Source organism: Molossus molossus, unplaced genomic scaffold (genome assembly GCF_014108415.1).
Source record: "Molossus molossus isolate mMolMol1 unplaced genomic scaffold, mMolMol1.p scaffold_m16_p_12, whole genome shotgun sequence".
In the NCBI taxonomy this organism is placed as follows: domain Eukaryota; kingdom Metazoa; phylum Chordata; class Mammalia; order Chiroptera; family Molossidae; genus Molossus; species Molossus molossus.
In genome coordinates, this window is record NW_023425347.1 from 12,609,693 (window position 1) to 12,618,836 (window position 9,144).

Sequence of the window (9,144 nt, forward strand, 5' to 3'; positions counted from 1 at the left end):
GCAATAATTTCTCATCACATATATGCACATCCAAAAATACATGCATGATAAGACCCTCATTCTCACGAAGTAAAGACAAGCTAATATCGCCAGTCAGCATATTTATTTTGTGTATTCTAAACTAGTGTTTTCTGCTGATAGAGCAGTCTTGCTTTGCCCTTAGGCAAGTTGCATTTGAGGCAGAGATGTTTGGTGTTTATTAACACCATCAAAGATTAGACATTTGGTTCCTCTGAGGAGCTGTTGGACTCCGTTGGAGGTGTTATGGTGTTGTTCACATAAAAGGGCCCAGGGGAATCAAGCACGTCTGTGGTGAATGTAGCAACAGCAGCAGGGTGCACCCCTCTTCCCCAGCCCCCAGCATCACACAGACCCCCCACGGCGTCTCTGCACCCCTGCTGCAGCCAGCATGCTGTCTTCTGGGTAGTTCATCAGATGAAGGCTCAAGAAGGCAAAGATGAGGAGAAAAACAATTACATAATGCTACAGAGATCTAATATGTGGACTTGAAATCTTTGAGATAATATTTACAGATGAAATATGGCCAAATATGATGGTGTAGTATAAAAATTCCAATGATTATTTTCAGATCAGCAGTTCTCAATTGGTGGGGGTTTTGCCCCTCTACTCCCCATCTTCAGGGGACATGTAGCCATGTCCGAAGACATTTTTGGTTGTCACAACTCACAGGGTGGGGGTTGTGTACCACTGGCATCAGTGTCTGGAGACTGGGATGCTGTTGACCATCCTGCAATGTACAGGGAAGCCTCCACCACACGGACTGCCTGGCCCACGACGTCGCAGTGCTGGGAAGCTGCCCCAGCACAACCAGAAGGGAGGACAAGCAAGTGTTTCCCAGCTGAGAGAAGGCTCAAAGGAGGGCGCTATCAAATGGTATGGTTGTAGAGGGTGCCCAGAGGAAGAAATGCCTTTGATATACTATTTGGTATTTAACTTTCTTACCTTTATACTCTCTCTCTCTGTCTCTCTCTCTCTCTCTCTCTCTCTCTCACACACACACACACACACACACACACACACACACCGACCAGACGCTACATCTACTACAGTTATGTATCTTTCTTTTTGCAATAGAGATACTAAAATTTAAAACTGGATTCGGTTGGGAGAGGAACATTTCCTTATAAACGACCAAGGCTTCTTTACTTGGCCCGTCGCTGTCTTCGTCAGAACTTGTTTTTTATCTTGCTCAACGTTCAGAAGGAATTTGTTCAAACATGAAATCCTTTAAACTTCACAGTGGATTACACCTGGGAAAGTGCTTTATGGGCCACAGATTAAAGTGGGAAAAAGGCTGGAAAACATGCACTAACATATCTGGGGAACTAGGACAGGATCCTAAACCACAGCATCCTATGCTCCCCAAACCACCCCCCACAGACAGTCAGCAGAAGAGCTACTGTGGGTTCTGTGTCTGATGGCCTGGGTTCAGTCCTGTCTCCAGGGGACAAGCAGCAGCTGGACTTCTTTGTGCTGCTGTTTTCTCATCCAAAACCAGGGCCGACAATGGAAGGCCCCTCACGGGGTTGATGGGGACTAACTGAGATGAGTGGCGCAGGTGCAACGTCAGCACAGTGCCGAGGGCACCGCGGGCCCCCCAGGGATGTTAGCTGGTGTGCCAGGGATGGATTTCCTCTTAAATATTATCAGCTTTTGATGTCTCTGTGACCCAGAATAATCTTAGGTTGTTTTTACACCGGACAAAAGGCACTTAAGTTTCCTTTCCTCTGCTCTGGAAACCAGAAGCCATAATTATGGTAGCACCAAAGAATGCTTATGAAATTGGAAAATGGGGTTAGTGTGAAAAAGAATTTAGATTATTTACTGTGAAAAGAAGTTTAAGAACAGGTTTTGTTTTTATACAAAGTCTACGTGTTCAATAAATGTTTATTGACAAATGAAATGACCAGGTATTTTTTAGGAAGATGAGAAGCAATATAATTACCTTTAAGAAAAGGTTGAGAAGAAAAGAGGAGAGATATCACTACAGCGGTGAGGCATTGGGCTTAGTTCTGAAACCCCAATCAGAAAGAATATATGTACCCCCATCTTCATAGCAGCACTATTTACAATTGCTAAGATCTGGAAACAGCCCAAGTGTCCATCAGTGGATGAGTGGATAAAAAAGCTGAGGTACGTGTACACAATGGAGTACTATGCAGCTGTAAGAAAGATCTCTTATCCTTCGAGACGACACGGAGGGACCTGGAGAGTATCATGCTAAGCGAAATAAGCCAATCAGAGGAAGACAAATACCACATGATCTCACTTATTTGTGGAATAAATGAACAAAATACACAGATGAACAAAGTAGACCCAGAGGCATAGAAAGGTGTGTGGTTCAGACTGTCAGACCTCAGAGGAGGGGGCGGGGGAGATGGATGAGATAAACCAAAGAACTTGTACGGATGTATGCATAACCAATGGACATAGACAACAATGCTGAGGGGGTGTGGGGAGGGGCAGGATGAGGAGGAGGGTGTCTAGGGGTAAAAAAGGAGAAACATCTGTAACAAACATAAATTAATAAAAATTGAAAAATAAATAAACATATATGCATACAATAAAATAAAATAGAAAAAAATTCATATTCCCAGTGCCACCCAGATTGATTCAATCAGGATCTTGGGGGCTGGAGCTCAGAAATCTGCATTTTAGAATCCCCACAGGATTCCTATGTGCAACCAATATTGAGAGACAATATGTTAGACTAATGTTTCTCAGACCTGAAACATCATAGGGATGGCCTGGGGATCTTATTAGAACTCGAATTCTGACTCAGTGGGTGTGCGTAGGGGGAGGGAGCAGAGGGAGGAAGCAGGAGGCCAAGATGCTGCATTTCTAGCAAAGACCCAGGAAACATCCATTCTGCAATTTGGGGGATCTCGTTTTGAGCTACAAGTCTCACGTGCTTTGAAATGGCTCCATATAAATAAGCACATGATATCCTTAGAAAGTGCTACCCCTGTTGTTTGAGAGGAAACTCACTTATTCAGCAAATGTGTGATCACCTACTGTAGCAACCTGCTTTGGAAGGGATATGAAGATCTAAGTAGATTTCTCCCCTCAAGTTGCTCACAGTTCAGTGTACAGTAAGTAGATGGCATTTAAGTCAGGCGGAAGCAAACTTCCTGACTGCAGGGTTTTCTGGGAGCAGTGACATGAAGAGCTGTTGAGGGGCGTGGAGGGGTGTTCCAGGCAGAGGATACTAAGAGAAAGAAGTTTTGTTTCAGAGAAGTGGTGAATGAAGAATATCTGTGTGAAGCCATAAAACAGGCTGGAACACTCAGGAAAGAGATGGAAGAAATGGACAGGAAAAGGAGACTGAGCATCAGTGTGGGTTTTTTGTTTTTTGCCATGAGATGTATTTTATTTTCATTAATCACACAAATAATTTTCTACAGTATCCCAGGGCAAACGGGAGAATGTGGCAGTCTGATTGGGGGTGGATGGGGGTCCCCTCAGAGACCCACAGGCCGATGGCATGGGTGCGAGTGTCCGGGGTCACAGTGCAGTTTGTTGCTTGTGTCCATCTTGCAGGTGGGGTGGCTTTTTCTCCACTCACGACTGGGATCCCAAATATGATGGGGGTGGGGAATCCTCCAGGTTCTTAGGAAATTTCACTCCGCTTCTCCTGCTCAACGGTCCCTTTGGTCTCCGTCTTCTCCAGCTTGGCCTTATCGAAGCTGGCGACTTCCCCCGTCCGGCTTGTCTGCCATTTCTTAAACAGTCCTTGGCGTTCACTCCTCCTTCGGGTTAACGGACCCCACTGGTGTCACCGCAGCAAGAGACCGTGTTTGCTTTTTTAATCCTCACCCGAGGATATTTTTCAATCTATCTTCAGACAGAGTGGGAGGGAGAGAGGGAGGGAGGGAGAGAAACAGCGATGTGAGAGGGACACGTCGAGTGGCTGCCTCCTGCACGACCCCCACCAGGGCTGGGGACGAACTGCAACTGAGGTACGTGCCCTTGACTGGAATCGAACCCGCTACCCACAGGTCCGAAGGCTGATGCTCTGACTACTGAACCAAACTGGACAGGCAGAGCGTCAGAGTTTTTATTTTTTTTTATTTTTTATTTTTCCTCACCCGAGGACATTTTTCCATTTTTTGTTCAGATGGAGCGGGAGGGAGAGAGAGGAACAGAGAGAGAGAGAAACATCGATGTGAAGGGACACATCGAGTGGCTGCCACCCACACGACCAACCAGGGCCGGGGACAAACTGCAACCGAGGTACGTGCCCTTAGCGGGAACCGAACCCGGGTCTCTCGGGACCGCAGGCCGACGCTCTAACCGCTGAGCCAAACCGGCCAGGGCGCGTCAGAGTTTTTAAAAGAAATCTACAACGGATGATGAAGATTTGGAGGTTTCTGAGGAAAGAATCTTCTTGTTGAAGGTAAGAGAACCTTACTTCTGGGTTGAGGTTTTACTGGGGAGTCTCTACTGGCCCATTTCCCTCGCTGGACTTCGCAGGTGAACCAAGCACACAGGCTCAGGTAGTCCTCGGAAAGGCTCATGCACATGACACTTGCATCTTCCGACTTTCGAACCACATGTTATTTGCACCTGTTATACATGTGGAGGCCAACTCTGTGTCAGTACCTAGGGGTGTTAGATCATGAGTCTTTCTGCGCATTTTCTCCTCACATCTCCATGAAGTTCACGTTATCAATCAATAGCGGCACTCCATTATAGTGTTTAATTCGTTCCTATGTTGTCAGGGCCGGCAACAAACGGATAGACGCCCTGGTGGCTGGGAGCTCCGTCTTCATCGCTCACCTGTCCGATACCAGCTTGCTGAGCCCGCCGAGCACATCCCCGGGATTGCACAACCTCCAGCTGCTTGTGAAAGCACAAAGGGACCTGCTGAGTTTGCAAACAGCAGGACAAACCTGCTCCTCCTCGACCTCCAGCAGGTTCAGAAGTGCCTTTGACAAGCATTCCCCAAGCTTGAGCGCAATTAAATTTTTTTAAAAGGGGTTGTGCTCTTTTTTTATTTATTAAAAAATAATACCTGCAACTGATATTAAAAAAAAAATCTGGAAAACATAGAACAAAAGAAAACCACCATAACGCCACTATCTACATATTGTCCCTGTTAGTCTTTTGATAAATTCCTTCCTAGCCTCGTCTGTTGTGAATGTGGGTGTATGCAGTTCTGCTAGCCTACTCGTTAACGTAGAAGCTTTGTCAAGTAATCTTAAAAGGGGAACATATTTTTCTTTTTTAGTCTACTCAAATCCACTCAGGGAAATAGCTCTTCTGTGGTAGGAATTCACATTGTAATACACATCCGTGTTCACCTACTGGGCACAGCATTTTGTAGAATTATCGTGCTCTGCAGAGGCTTGTGCTGAGACTGCAATTAGACTCAGTGAAGAGTGAATCTGTCTGCAACTGGAATTAGTTGTAGTAGGTAGAGTTTGCTTATTCCCACTCTCAAAATATCCTCAGGGACAAGGATATCTCAGGCTTAGGACCGTAGCCTTCACTACCACCTGTACACATTATTGTAAAATAATCTGCATACTGTCGTAATATTTGCTGAGCTGAGTCTACACTCTACCCTCAGGACATTTTCATATTAAATTCTCATTATTTCTTATGCTTGCCCTATTCTTCTCAGCTGTCCATTAACATTGATTCTCATTAGGCAGCTCTATCAACAAGCATTACTGAACACCGGCAGCACTGAATTTTAAGGAGGGCAATGATCCTGACCGTGAACACCTTCCCTGGGGGGTGCCTGAGATAGAGATGTGTGGTTTGGGGAGTCCATTAGCAATGTTTCCTGGCTACATCGAGTCACCTGGGAAGCTTTGTGCTGAGCCTGCACCCCACACCAGGTGAGTCAGCATCTCTGAAGATGGAACACAGGCAGGCAGCGTTTAAAGCTCCCCCAAGTGATTCTGATGCATACCCAGGTGGAGAACCCGTGCCACAGAGAAGTGATTTTCATCTAATTGGTCGTGCGTTAGAATCACCTGAGGAGATTTTTTAAAAAATCCTCACCCGAGGATATTTTTCCATTTATTTTCAGACAGAGTGTGTGTGTGTGTGTGTGTGTATGTGTGTGTGTGTGTGTGTGTGTGGGAGAGAGAGAGAGAGAGAGAGAGAGAGAGAGAGAGAGGGAGAAACATCCATGTGAGAGAGACACTTTGATTGGTTGCCTCCCGCATGACCCTGACCAGGCTCGGGGACAGAACCACAACCAAAGTACATGCCCTTGACTGGAATCGAACCCACGACTCTTTGGTCCATGGGCCGATGCTCTAACCACTCAGCCAAACCGGCCAGGGCAATTTTTTAAAAATCAAAATGCCTGAGCCCCACCCCAGAGCAAAGGAGTCAGAATCTCTGAAAAAGGAGTCTGACAACTGTATTTTTTCAGAGTTCCTTCAGATGATCTGATACACAGCAAGTGTTAAGAATTATTGCTATAGAATCTAGTAAGTGAGAAAATCTAGATTTGAACCCGTTTCTGGGTCTTTGGCTTTGCACGCCATGCATGCCTGTAGAGTGACAGGTCACTTCCAGAAGGCCATCTGGGGTCGTGCAACAGCAGTGCCTGAGAAGTCATGAAGGGACACAAAGGCCTGTTAGGTCAAGCCTTGGTTTCCATGGTAATGGTTGCTATGCGACGTGAGATAACCTCTCTGGGTTGGGAGCCCCTGTCTACCTACCTGTGATTTCTACTACACCTGTATTTTCAGAATTTCTCTTTTCCTTAATTAATGTTTTACTGGTTTTTATTTGGTGATTGGTACATGATGATCAATTTGCATGTAGTTCTTAATATAAGTTATATATATATATATATATATATTTTATCCTCACCTGAGGACATTTTTGCATTTATCTTCAGCTAGAAAGGGAGGGAGAGAGGGAGGAAGAGAGAGAGAGAAACATTGATGTGAGGGAGACACATTGACTGGCTGCCAACCATAAGACCCCAACAGGGGCCAGGGACAAACTGCAACCAAGGTACGTGCCCTTAGTGGGAACCGAAACCAGGACTCTGGTCTGCGGGCCGACGTTCTAACCGCTGAGCCAAACCGGCCAGGGCCAAGTGCTGAATATATAAAATGCTATGTACTTATGATTCTTTTCCAAACAGTTATTCTGTTGACTTTCCAGCTTAAAATTGGGAGACAGCTTGTTCTTAAAGAGGATGTCAAAGGACTTTGAAGGCATTACGCTAAGTGAAGTCAGACAGAGAAAGATAAATATTGTATGCTATCACTCATATGTAGAATCTAAAAAAGCTGCACACGTAGTAACAAAGAGTAGAATAGTGGTTGCCAGGGGCTGGGGTTTGGGGGATGTGGGGAGATGCTGGTCAAAGGGTACAAACTTCCAGTTATAAGATGAATAAGTTCTGGGGATCTAATGTAGAGCATGGCGACTATAGTTTGCAAGTGTTATACACTTGAAAGTTGCTAAGAGAGTAGATCTTAAATATTCTCATTTCTCTCTCTCTTTCTCTTTCTTTCTATCTCTCTCTCTCTCTCTCTCTCACACACACACACACACACACACACACAAAAGGTAATTACGTGAAAGGGTTGGGGGCTGATACACAAGGTGAAGGGTTAAGAAGTACTAATTGGTAGTTACAAAATAGTCACAGGGATGTAAAATACAGCATAGGGAATACAGTCAATAATATTTTAATAACTATGTATAGTGCCAGGTAGATATTAGATTTATTAGGGCAATCACTTTGTAAATTATATGTGTGTAACCACTATACTGTACACCTGAAACTAATATAAAATAATGTAGAAAGTCAATTGTAACTGAAAAATTTAAAAAAAAGTAATTATGTGAGTGATGGAGGTGTTAACTAAGCCTATGGGGTAAACATTTATATGTGTATAAAATCACCATGTTGTACCTTAAACTTATACAATATTGTATGTCAAGTATGTCTCAAAGCTGGGGGCAGGGGAACGCTCTCAAATACCACTATGTTGTAACACTGGAAATCTGTTAGGTCTGAAAGTCTACACATTCATGATTTAATGTCATATACTCTGCATGCTCCAAAATGCCCATCTTTCACAGCACGTTGACGGTTGTTAGGAAAAGCGGGCTGAGCCCCAAGACGGGGCCCACCAGCTGCAGAAAGTGTTGGTGTTACTTTTGAAGGTCAACAAAAGATAAACAGATTTGCCAGGAATACAAGTGGAGTTACAGAGCTGAAGGAAGAAATAGGTGTAAAAAAGAAACAACTCCAAAATTTAGAAGATGCTTGTGAGGACATAATGCTTGCAGATGACAACTGCTTAATGATACCTTGTCAAATGGGTGATGTTTTCATTAGCGGTTCTGAGGAAGAAACACAGGAAGACGCGATGTGAAATTTGCAAGAAGAAATTGAGGCCTTAGCATCCAAATTGGATTCAATTCAGCGGGTGTCAGCACATTTGAAAGTTTCGTTATCTGCAAAATTTGGAAGCAACGAAAAACTTAAAGCTGATAAAAGTTAAAATTTTAATAATAATTAAAAAATTATTTAATAAACTTAAATATTGTTTAAATGATAATTTTCTTTGGAAATTTTCTATGGAAAGCAAAACTTTCTTTTTAAAAAAGTGTTTTATTTATTTAATGGAAACTTGCCTACTTTCACATCTTGCTTATTTATTTTGTATCTTTAAAAGGAGAGTATTCATCTATGTATTTTTCATAATGATGATATCAAGTGTAGGGGTCTTATGTCATGTTATTAGAATCAGTCAAGCAATCTTTTGTGTTTCTATATTATTATTTAGAATATCTATTGTAATTTTTATCAGAAAATGTAAGTTGTCATGTTGTTTATATGTGTCTATTTTCAGCATCTGTTTAGAGATGGTGAAAGGACCCCAAAAAGATCTAGACCTACATCGGTCTGCTTCACTCATTTCACACCTAAAACTTGATCATACACTTAAAAAATGTAGTTTTTATTTAAATCCATACAATATATATTATATCTGAACATACATATATTCACACCTGTTACATATATATCAGTATCATGGATCTTGGGAAAGGAGTCAGCTAGTGCTGAGACCTGTTGAACTTCATACAAACAGAGAACAGAACAATAGAATATTCTAGAAATCAAGAGATGTA

General features: G+C 43.2%; 2 pseudogenes; one reads left to right on the top strand and one right to left on the bottom strand.

Annotated features, from left to right (window-relative positions):
* Positions 1-3,631: 3,631 nt before the first annotated feature.
* On the bottom strand, positions 3,632-3,740 carry LOC118627239 (annotated as a pseudogene).
* Positions 3,741-6,656: 2,916 nt separating this feature from the next.
* On the top strand, positions 6,657-8,513 carry LOC118626206 (annotated as a pseudogene).
* Positions 8,514-9,144: the final 631 nt, after the last annotated feature.